Raw genomic sequence first — 12,933 nt, forward strand, 5'->3', positions numbered from 1 at the left:
CCACCAAGTAAATTGCACGCTTCTTCAAAGGTCTAAGTGCAATAACCCTTTTGTTGTGGTTTTGTTTTTCTTCTTCCCCTTTAAATGGCTCTTGTTCTCCCTCCCCTTGAATGAAAAAAATTAAAAATTAAAAAAGAAGAAATGTGATCTTGGTTGATTGAGTTGTTTATTTCCCTCTTTTTATCCTCCCTCTTTTTATCCTCTTTTTATCCTCCTTACATTATTACAAAAAACAGTAATAATTGAATGCAGTGACAATAATTTATGATAATAAAGAGTGGACACATAGTCCTATAGATACAATCGGCCCTTTGAGGGTGACCAAACTGCTGATGTGGCCCCCGATGAATTTGAGTTTGACACCCCTGCCTTACAGCATAACCTTGGCTCTCAAACGTAATCTGTTCTGGGAGTCTGTTCGACTCCCAAAACTGTTCAAAAACCAAGGTGTGGCTTCCGATTGCCTGCAGGAGCTTCCTGCACTCAGTCAGAAGCCGTGGAAGCTGTGGAAGCCGTGGAAGCCGTGGAAGCCGCGTCGGACGTTCGGCTTCCAAAGAGCATTTGCAAACCAGAACAATTACTTACGGGTTTGCGGCGTTCGGGAGCCGATTTGTTCAACAACTAAGCCATTTGGGAACCTAGGTACCACTGTATTCAGCCAGTGTGGTGTAGTGGTTAAGAGCAGTGGACTCAGAATCTGGTGAACCGGGTTCGATTCCCCACTCCTCCACATGCAGCTGCTGGGTGACCTTGGGCCAGTCACACTTCTCTGAAGTCTCTCAGCCCCACTCACCTCACAGAGTGTTTGTTGTGGGGGAGGAAGGGAAAGGAGAATGTTAGCCGCTTTGAGACTCCTTAGGATAGTGATAAAGTGGGATATCAAATCCAAACTCTTCTTCTTCTAAATTATTATTATTTATTAACTTTGTTTACCACCTTTCATCTGTAGTTCTCAGGGCGCTTCACAACATAAAAATATAAACACAAATAGGATATAAACAAAGGATATAAACACAAAATGCATAATAAAAACAATAGCCACAAACCCACAAGCATCACCTTCATCATCCTGCTCTTGGTTCCCTCCAGCTGTTTTGGACTACAGTGCCCATCATCTCCAGCAAGCATGACCAATTCTCAGGGATGAGGGAAGTTGTCATCCAACAACATCTGGAGGGCATCAGGTTGAGAAAGGCTGCTCTACAATGACTAGTAGTGGCTCTTCCGCGTTTCAGGTGGGTGTCTTTCCCAGCCTTCCCCAGAGATGCCCAAGAATCCAGTACCTGGATTAAACCACTGAGCCCCTAAAAATATGTTGGACTTGAAAAATTTCTTTTGAAGCACACAAAATCCGACACAACTTTATCATAGATTTGCTACTAAACTATATATTTAATCTCCTGGGTAAGAAGTTCCCTTTATTAAGATATTGGATGTTCCTTCAATAATATGCCCTTACTTTAGCTGGTGAAATCTTACCAGACCTTCAGTTACCAGACTTCCTCACTTGAGAGACAGCACCATTTTTTATTTTTTTAAAAAATGACTCCTATTCTTAATTTCAGGATGTTGAAGCCCTCACATTACTTTTTAATGATACAGTTCCAGTTGTTCACTTCTATGTCTGCATGCGACTCTGGTGTCTAAATGAATAATACACACGACTGATTCTCCCACCAAGCCATGAACTGCGGTTCTCAGAAGAACGTCCTACAGTTCACCAATCCATCTGGGAATTGTATGTAGTGTTCATTCAGAAAAGATCTGTGCCTTTTGCAGTCATCTGGTGCTTTTTAATACGAGGCACAGCCATCTCCCAGCATGCCCCGCTCTTTCCTAGAAGTCTCCGTCAAAAGAAACTGCATGATCAGTGCTGCCTTCCAACATGTTTCTGATCTCTTTGGTAACTGCATTTTTTGTAGTCTGTAATTTTTGTAATTACATCCCATATTGCATATTTCTCGGGAGTCTTAATAGTTTAGTGAGGTCTGTTGCATTGTGTTGATGAATAATGTCTCAATTTCTTTGCAGCACAACAAATGGGATTGCATTCTGAATTTGGGGGAAGAAATCCATTGGAGCTGTGGTTGCTTCCCATTTCCATTATTGTGCCTAGCAGACTTATACAGTGGTACCTTGGTTCCCGAACGGCTTAGTTGTCGAACAAATCAGCTCTCAAACGCCGCAGTAAGTGTTCCAGTTTGCGAACATTTTTCGGAAGCTGAATGTCCGACGCAGCTTCCGCTTGAGTGCAGGAAGCTTGTGTAGCCAATCACAAGCTGTGCCTTTGTTTTCGAATGGTTTCAGGAGTTGAATGGACTCCCGGAACGGATTAAGTTTCAGAACCAAGGTACCACTGTATTACTTTTGTGAGTGTTCAGATGCTCCTAGCTCATGCAGAACTGGACACAAGATAACAAGCCCTATTTTGCAGTTTCCTGTAACATGCATAAATTGCAATATAGTTTCGCTTTCTTAACTGCCATTCATCTCTTATCAAAACAGAATGCTTAAAAATGTGCATGTGCTTAAATAAAAGCCAACCATGCCCCTTCTAGGACAGAAGTCTCTTTGATACAAGAAGGAGGCATTCCTCTTCCACCACCATCACCTGATGGTCCTCACTCACTACCACCACCCAACCTGCTCTTGCTCCAGAGTGGTGTGGAACCCTCCGGAATATTGTGGGAAGCTACAGAGGGAGGACAAATCAGTCAAAGCAACTCTGTTCCACAGGCAGGCACCTCTAGTGGGTCATAGAGCCTTCTATCAGTGGAGGAGCTGCATGGAATACAACCCATTACGTTGTCTGGTTGCCGAGTGCAGTAATCACAGGGTAACTTATGTCAAGGGAACTGTACATAACTTCCAGCAAAAGGGACAGATACAAGGAAAAGAAAAAACAAGTTGGGATTTGTATAGGAAACACAGGAATCTGTTGCACTCCAGCTCAGCTTGTTTTGTCTATCTGCACGGTCAACTCTGAAGCAATACGCAAGAGCACAGTTCAGAGACACATGCCAACCAGACAAAAGCAGTTGAGGTAGACAGAGAACAAGGCTGGTAGGGAGCTTGGGTGGAGTCTTGCAAGGCAAATGGATGGGCCTGGGAGGCCACATCTGACCTGCAGAGCACAGATTCACAGTCACACAGAGAGAGTAAGAGATGGATAGAATCAATTACCCTTTTTCTGTAAACTGCGTTGAGGGTTGTGTGTGTTTAAACAATCAAGTGGTTTTATTAATTGTATGGAATAAATAAATAAAATGGAGTCCAATGCCATTGTGTCTCTGGGGATGGTGTGTACCTGAACACATACGCTTTATAACTGTGAAGTCCTTACTGCTAGATGGTGTCACGTGATTAGCGAGTCTATCTGTGAAAAAGTCATGTGGCAGAAATATGCGTTCAGCCTACGTACAGCTATCTGAAAAATGGAATAGGCCCTGAGAATACAGAAGTTGGCCAATCCAAGTTTAAATATAATTTAATCCTCAAAGTTTTGTTTAAGCAAATACTTTGCTAAAGCTGCTAAAGGAAGAACGAAGCAATGAAGTGCTTTGGCTGAGTTTTATAGCTTTTAATGTGTCTCTGTGTTTAAACAGTCACTCTGCACAAATTATAGGCAGATTTTAAAGGAGAAGCTTCTTTTTAAAAAAAACAAAGTTCTTTGTTTAACCATCTCTAGATCCCATTAGCTACTACAAGTAGACATTACACTTCCTAGCCTAAGGCAAAAATGTGTGATGCACACTGCTTGGTTAACAAAGATATGCATTTCTGTAGTGGAGAAATGAAATGAGAGATAATTCTTAGGCTTACAAATAGGACGAAACAAGGTTTCCGAATGACTTCAGTCTGAGCTTTGATATTTTGGTAGAGAGCAAAATGGAGTTGCCTTCAAAGCACTTTGAAGTGGAGTGTCACATGATCTAAGGAATAATACATTACAGAAGCAAAAGAGAGAGAGAAAACCCTTCCCTACCCCTTTTCATAAAAAGTATGTGCCACCCCAAATCAATGAGCTTTACTGCTGATAGAATTATGGGTGGTGGGATGTGAGGGGATAGGGGCTCAAGTAGTTGTAATGGGAAGCGGGCTTGTGTGAGGTGAAAGGGAGAGGGAGTCAGTTGGCCAGGTGTAAAGGGAGGTGGTTTGGTGAGTGTTGGTGGGCTTTGCAAGTAATGCAAGCAGGAGTTGCAACCACACATGCACACACACACACACACACAAATTCATACACAAAAATAATTAAAACAATTTCATATATTAAAAACGATTCCAAATCCAATGCAGATGCAGATTGGGATAAAAATCTCCTCTTAGAAGGATTGTAGAAATGGTCTTCAACAGGCACCCATAAGATAATAGAGATACTCCGTCAGATATGTAATGGAAGCAAGTTTCAAAGGGAAGGTTTCACCACCCTATAGGTGCAATTGCTACATGATGCATAACAGACTGCAGAGTGCAGTGATTGGTTGGGTTGTTGTTGTTGTTATTATTATTTACTTATACGCCAAGCAACTGACTAGGTTGCTCCAGCTGCTCTGAGCAGCTTCCAGCATAATTAAAGCACAAACACAGCAAACTGGTATATACTGTAAGTAGTGACATGATCTTTTAGGCATCTTAGTCCAAAGCTATAAAGGACTTTCTCCGAAATCAGCCACTCAGCATTACAATTGTTTAGGTGACAAGAGCAGAGAGCATGCATTTGGGTATGTAGTTATCACCAGCTGTTTGTTATTCCAGTAAATGTAAGGGAGAAGGATGAGGTAATGTCATTGTCAGGATGCTGTTAGCAGCTCCCGGCTGGTTGCCCAGGGAAGTATAAAAACAAGGGAAAGTTTCTTACCGTCCTGTTTTATTTCAGTCTTTACAGAGAGAGGCTATAGAATCCAGCTTCTTGGATAATGGTGTTGTCCCTACTGAATCGCCACACACACACACACACACACACACACACCATCTCTCACACTGTCTCCTTCTTCATTCTCATCGTCTCCTCTATGGGTGCCAAAAAGTGCCCTCTGTCTTTGAGCTCTTTGTTCTCCTACTTTTAAGGCCTGCCGGGTTCTGGGAGATGGAGGGTCTGGAATGCTTTCTAATGACGACGTGTCAGCCAGGTGTTGTTGCTCTGGCTCTCCCATGATTTCCCAACTTCCCTCCTCATCTGCCTCTGAGCTGCGACCTCCCTCGGACCCCTGTTGTAAATCTATACTGCCTTCCTCCTCCCTGGAAGGGTCAGGATGGGGACGCAGTCTCCACCATTCCTCCTCTGCCCGGTCCCTGACAGTCATGTACCCACTGACAGAGCCCAGGATTTCCAATGAATTTTCACATTACAGGACCAATATCCCACACCCATTCTTATGCGACATCACATTCTCACTTCCGTATGGCATACCTCTCACACCTGTTAGGATTCCCGTTTGATCTTTTCCTACAATGAGACTATATGGTATTCACTCATGTCAATGAATGTGGGCAACACATAGTTTGGGGGAAATCACCCTTTATGTATCATCTTCCCAATTTGTTTAACAGGTGAAGAAACAAACAGCGTGCCAGCCGTTCTCACTGCAGTGATTTGGCTCTTAATACCTGTGTGTTAGGGAGGAGCAGGGGAAAAGAATCATTCTTCAGACATATTGTGCACGCCTACTAATACTGAATTTGGATCTCTGCAGGCTTAACCCGGGGCTGTCCAACTCCCATGCTTTAAAGGCAGAAATCTAAATGACTTGATGCTTTTGATCATGCCCCTTAGTACTGATTGGCTGGCATTACTCATTCCTTCTGGTAGATCAAGGCTGTCAGAATTTGGAGGGAGTCCCTCGTGTATGGCAGGTGAACCATCAAAAGAAGGTTGAGACGTGTAGAAACCTCCCAAAGACTGTGATCTGATGCTTCCTATGAAACAGTATTTCACATCATATTACTCTCATGGCCCTTGTGCATTTCCAAAGAGAAAGTAGCCCCTATAAAAATGCAAAACGAACAGCTACAGTCCCTTTTGTAATTAATGGAGTGTTTTGCTTGAATTTCTGATTTCCAGCAATCTTGGCATGTCTTCTTCATTTCTTTCAGCTCACTCGTCTATCGTTTTTAAAATGTGCTTAACTATCAAATTACTAACCTAACAATATGAGCATCGGTTTTTAAAATGTGCTTAACTATCAAATTACTAACCTAACAATATGAGCATCGGCATTCTAGCTTTTATTCTCATTATCTGGCATCAACATAAATAAAATTTAACTTCAGGCTTGTAGAAAAGAATAGTAAAAATATGAGATACGGTGTGAATAACAATGAAAGTTAAAATAAATGTCTTGCATTACAACAGTAAGACTGCTCTCAGACATACCCCCAAACCAGTCCTTCATGTTGTTTTATTAACATTTCACCGTGCAGATATAGGTGTGTACTTGAAACTCATTGTATACTTGGAAGGGAGGTAAACCTGGAAGCTTCTAGATTGGAGATAGCCAATATGGTACCCCATGTATGTTTTTAGACTTCAACTCCCATTAGTGTGTCCAGTTACTATTGATAATAGATACTGGAGTCCAACAACTTTTGTAGGGCAACAGATGTGCAGAGGAAATATTTGCCTAACAACAGAACTGAATGGTTGTGGATTCTATATAGTCCACATGAGGCATGTGTTTACAGATAGTGGAACTACTGAATGGCATAAAACATATATAGATTTATTGTACCAAAATTTCGTCAATTGTATGACATACTTGATAAAGGTATCATATAAACAACATTTAACTAAGCTTATATCAAAGTTATTTCCAAACCAGATAAGGATCACAGAAAATATGTGAATTATCGCCCTATATCCTTGATTAATGTGGATACAAGAATTCTAACATCAACACTAGCAAATAGAATCCAACAGGTAATTGCGGCTGTAATCGAGAGAGATCAGACCGGCTCTATAAAAACAAGACAGGCTGCAGATAACATTAGATTATGGTAGATTTGGTTGACTTAAATAAAAATTAAGATCAGTTTGTAAACATATCATTAGATGCCGAAAAGGCCTTTGATAAAATTTAGAAACAGTATGTGGAGTTAGCTTTAATTAAATTTGGAATTCCCTTGGAGTTTATAAAATGGATCAAAGTAATGTACAAGGCACCCACATCTAGAGTCAAAGTGAATGGTATTATGTCTGCCACCTTTCTGTTGGCTCGATGAACCAAACAAGGATGTCCACTCTCACCTTTGCTTTTTAATATTTGTTTAGAGCCCCTGGTTAGCACTATTAGACAACATCACAAGATTCACGGAGCAGTTCATAATTCAGTTGACCACAAGTTAGTTTTATTTGCAGACGATATACTTTTGTTTATTTCGGAACTTCAGTCTAGTATACCCATCTTGATGCAAATGATAGACGCCTTTGGTAAAATATCATGTTATTCTGTTAATTGGTCCAAATCAGAATTGATGCCAAGAGATCAAAATTTGTTTACACACTCATTCAAGGAATATAATTTTGGATTTGTTCCAAATTTATTAAATATCTAGGTATGCTAATATCAAGAGATATAACACAGTTAGTTACAGTTAATATGAATAAATTAATAAAAAAGGTTTCTTCAGATATTGATAGGTGGGAGTCACTGAATCGTACCCTTTGGGGAAGGGAGAATGCTCTCAAAATGAATACTATTCCCAGATTCATTTATATCCTGAAAGGACTTCTAGTTTTTATATCTGGATCATATTTTAACAAGATAAACTCATTGTTTAGGAAATGCCTTTGGGGCTCAGCAACACCAAGAATATCCTTGCAGAGAATGTAACTACAAATTAAAGAATCCCAAATTTGGAATTGTATCTATTGACATGTACTAAATATTGGAATCCCACTGTTGGCCCTAATTTTCTGACGTGGGCAACCCTAGAATATATGTACCTTTTTACCTTTTACCTGTATGTACATAGCACCTTTGGTTGGTTGGACAATACTAGGATTGAAATATTTGAAATCTCAGGTGACTCTTGAAACAATTAAATCACTTAGAAGAATATGGAATATATTGGCTAATAAAAACAGATTTGATCTATTGTCACATGCTAAACTTACTCTGTGGGGAAACCCCACACTAAGAATTGCAAAAAAGATGGTGGTATGGAAAAATTGGATGGAAGCAGGTATATTGACATTGGGCCAACTGATAGATGGGGAAGATTAATTTTATACTTTTGCTATTTTAAGAAAAAAATATCATCTATCAGATGTAGCCCAATGGCAATATCTTCAATTACAACATCTCCTGTGTTTGGGCCGTTAGCCCTTTCAGCTTCCGAGATACCTGAGATATTGGAGCAACTGGACAACTCATTCAAAAATAAAAAGCCAGCAATTACTTTTTATAGGTATCTATTAACAATACACAAGTTCAATATGCAGATTGTAAGAGATGATTGGAATAAAGAATTGGAACTTTCATTATTACCCAGGCAGTGGGGAAATGTATTAGCTTCACTACCTAAGGTGTCATTAGATTTAAACTCATACCACAAAAAAATAATATTTAGAGTTTCTTGGACTTCTTTACGGTTTTATAAAAAGGGGGTAGCTAAGATAGCTCAGTGTTGGAGATGTGGCAAGGACAATGACTCTCTGAAACACATGTTTGTACAGTGTTCTTTACTTAACAAGTTTTGAAAGAAAGTGATAGACTCTGTAACTATGACTGGGCAGAAAAAGTTGAATCTTTCAGCAAATAATATTTTATAGAACTATGGACCTGCAGTATGGAAATTATCAACGGGACAATGGAAATCGATTTTCCATGCCCTAATGGTGGCCAAGAGATTGATATTGAGGAACTGTAAAAATAAAGATATGGCACCCTTCAATCAATGGACTGACAAAATGACATCACTAGCAATTTATGAACGGACTGCTTTCAGGTGCAGACTCTGTATGGATAAATACGATAACATTTGGAATGAGTTTATACAAAATGTAGTAGGTTATCAGCATTTACCTACGCACTAGGACAATAACACTATACCAATTTATACAAGAATGTATGGGAATATGTATATTGCTCCTTTTTTCATAGTTTCACTTTTATATGTATCGTTATTGTTTTCTCCCTCTCACTTTTCCTACTTTTTTATGTATCACTTTATTTCTTTTAACTGGAATCACCTTAACAAAATATAAATATGAATACACACACCAGAACTCATAGAATGAATGCTGGAAATTTGCCTTTAACTCAAGCAAACTCTCACTGCTGACATTGTAAGACTTATACAGTTTTACACACACACACACACACACACACACACTTTCCCATGATTGTCCCCAATGAAGACTGCTGCAATGAATATGGTCCCTACTTTTCGAAGCACCCAGACTTGACAGCTTAGCTCAAAGTCAGATCACACCAAACCTCATTCTTCCTTATCTTAATAAAGCACGCCAGTTAGGATGGATGGAACAGGCTGCTCCCTCCTAATGCCTGATAATACCACCAAAGAGAAATAGACAAATAATATGAAATCAATGGCTGAATGGTGGAAATGGCCAGCTGTGAGCCATTGTCTAAATAACTATTGATGTGTGGTTTTTCTCCCCACCACCCCACCCATGTCACTTCTAAAACCATTCAGGGTTTTTGATATTACCTTGGGATGCTTGAAAATCCTTGAGGACTCAAAAACCAGATTTTTTTTTGCACAGCCATATCTTTCTCTCTCTCTACTCACCAGCAAATACACACAGAGACACAACCTTTTTCTTTGGAATAAGGAGGGCTTACAGACAAACACCTGTCTGACTCTACACTGAAAATGAGATTGCTGAGCATCCTCAGGCGCAGCATTTTGTGCCAGCTTCATAGGCCAGTTTGTTTCCTCTGCTGAATTCGATTTAGGTATTTATTTAAAGAATTGTTGTCCTAATCTTCAACCCAATCGCCTCCCCACCTTTCCCAAAAGGGCTCCTGGAGTAACTTACAAACTTCAAGAATAAGGCAGTTCCCGCCCTCAGGCTTACAATCTAAAAGGCACAATACAAAAGGGGAAGGGATTGGGAGAGAGAAGGAAAAATGAAAACCCTGAAACCTATTTCATGGCTTCAGAGTTCTTGACTAGCTAGAATGGGAAGGTCTCAAGAAGAGGAGCAACCAAAGATTGCTGGCCTTTTGACAGAGCTGAAAGAGAGGCCCTGCAGCCCCATCTTTCTCCCTCTCCTTTGGACGGATGGAAGGGCTGCTGTATATGACTGTTTATGCAGGACCCCGATGGAGGTGGTATTTCAGCAGAGCTGTTTAAGGAGGCCCTGGAGTCCCCCCTTCTCTTTGCTTTAGCCTGATGGATGCCAGAAAGGGGTCTGGAGTTGACTCACAGTGGATTGCGCCTTTTCAAGCTGAGGAAGCTCACCAACCGAACTCCCTCCACTCAAAATGTTACCAGCCTCATTATAACGTACAGAAACTTTATGGCTCCATTTGGCAATGCTGAACGCAAGCGGAAGGTTGGTGCCATTCAGTGTGTTCCTTGGAGGGAGATTTTCTGGCAGTCACACGTACTGCTTCATTGTGTAGAAGCTTGACTCATACATATTATCCTTAAATTAATACCCTTAGGCACTAAAGTGTGGCTGGAAATGGATGGCAGGATACTGAATAACGCTCCCCATTGACTGAGTTTCTGGGGAATAATCGATCCCTTTAAAGAGAGAACAAGATATCGCCAGCTCATGCTTCTCTGTGAGGCAAAGAATGATCTGCTGTTTAATATTTCAGCCTTCCACTTGAGCAGAAGGGATTAAGAATTTACCATACTACCGGAGAACTTTGGGATGTTGATATGCCTTGATGATACATCTTCACTTTGAAGTTAATTGCTGTTCCTTATTTCCTGACTTATACTGCCCCAGAAAGAACTCCAGCTGCAGTTGGTTGTACCCAACTATGCCATACTCAGAGTAGACCCACTGAAATCAATCAACTTAAATTTGTCACGAGCCTTTTCCAAATATGAATCTGTTTTGGTTAGAATTTTAACGTAAACCTACCAAAATTCTCACTTTCCAAAACAATATGCCAACCCAAACACAACAATACTTTGAAATTTGCCCTTCTCCAAATATTGCGATGCAGTTCTCCAAACATATCCCGTTTGCACAGAACGTGTGTTTTAGGGGAAAGTGTACATTTGATGCATATATTGGTGAATAACACAGAGAAATTATTATATAAGGGGAAATTGCTTGCAAAATATGTATCAGTCAAAAATGCTTACAAATAATAATAATAATAATTTATTATTTATACCCCGCCCATCTGGCGGGGCTTCCCCAGCCACTCTGGGCGGCTTCCAGAAAAATATTAAAATACTGTAATACATCAAACATTAAAAGCTTCCCTAAACGGGGCTGCCTTCAGATGTCTTCTAAAAGTCTGGTAGTTGTTTTTCTCTTTGACATCCGATGGGAGGGCCTTCCACAGGGTGGGTGCCACTACCGAGAAGGCCCTCTGCCTTGTTCCCTGTAACTTGGCCTCTCACATTGAGGGAACCGCCAGAAGGCCCTCAGTGCTGGACCTCAGTGTCCGGGTAGAACAATGGGGATGGAGATGCTCCTTCAGATATACAAAATATACAAAAATGAGTATATCAGGAGATGTTTGCACTAAAATGTTGATTATTCTCACGAGGCTCTTTTTAAAAACTGTAATCATAAACTCATGCAGAAATGGGAGAGAATTGAAGTGAAGACTGGAAAACTGAAAAACTGAGAGAAACCGAAATTAACAGATTCGCCCATTCCTAGATACAACCTATGTAGCAAAATTTCCATTTGTCGTTTTCCTCCCCGCTCAGCCTTTCTATTTTATTCACCGAGCAATGTGTTGTTGTTTTACAAAATATATTTTTGCCCCCATTATCTAGTTAAATTCTTGGCGGAAGGATTCATTTGATAAATGAATATTGCTGGAGTCTCCAAGTCATTTTAGGTCCTCGGTCATCCATCAGCAGCAGAGAAAAATGCATCAAGGAAAGAAGGTGGCTATTAAAAGAAAATTATACCCTAAGATATTTGGAAGCCACAAAGTAGACTTGTCATATTGTTTGGAAGCCGGAGACAAATACTTTTCAGATGTGGTCAAGGGCATGGAGGGAGGTTGCCGCAAAGCAATTTAGCAGATAAGAGCCGGCAAGGGTGTGCAAGTCATTGCAGGCCAGCTCATATGCTGCTTCTAAGCTGATTTGTGATGGGAGTTTGAGATTATATTAAGACATGTTGCAGCCGTTCACTAACACTAATATCCACTGTTCTGTCAAGGTCCTTTATTTCCCTGTCTTGTGGGTGGGTGAAGAGAGGCATATCTGTTCCTTATTTTTGCTGCTCTTCTTTATGGATGGTGTTGGCTTGTTTCTGTAAATTTTGGCAATTGGCCCCTAGAAAAGCCTCTTGTGTGGTTTATTTCCTGGTGGTGGTTGTTGCTTAAGTTTTAGAGATAAACCTTACGAGGGCTCTTTTTTTAAAAAAATGAATGAAACGTAGGCGTCAGGTGACCTTGCTTACATTCGGGTTGGGTCATATCAGTGCAATTTCTTCACAATGGATGGCTTTCTGCAGAAGATGGGAAGGGTCTCCAATATGCTCAAAGTGATGTGAGTGTTTTTTGAATGGTTCTTATACGCTGTGGCAGTCACACAGGCAAGTCCGCAGCTGAACTGCAGCCATCGAGTGATGAGTGTGTTGCAGGGTGTAAGGGTCTTACAGGGTAGGATTCACCTAGCAAATCCCATCAGCAATGGGTTTGTCCTCCCCTCTCCTCCCCCATGCCCCTTGAAATTTGCTCTGAGAGGGGCAGAAGAACCCCAGATCAGTGGGGTGAGGGGGTGGGGAAGGGGATTGTTCCATATACCAAGCTGGTA

The 12,933-nt window shown here is 40.7% G+C and overlaps 1 protein-coding gene across 1 annotated transcript in view; it reads left to right on the top strand.

The window, feature by feature from the left end:
- The window catches only part of TAFA1 (TAFA chemokine like family member 1), a 330,269-nt gene that overhangs the window by 200,432 nt on the left and 116,904 nt on the right, over positions 1 to 12,933 (top strand). The gene's annotated exons all lie outside the window — the stretch shown is intronic.

The sequence above is a fragment of the Podarcis tiliguerta genome (assembly GCF_965153285.1).
Source record: "Podarcis tiliguerta genome assembly, chromosome: 2".
Taxonomy (NCBI): Eukaryota; Metazoa; Chordata; class Lepidosauria; order Squamata; family Lacertidae; genus Podarcis; species Podarcis tiliguerta.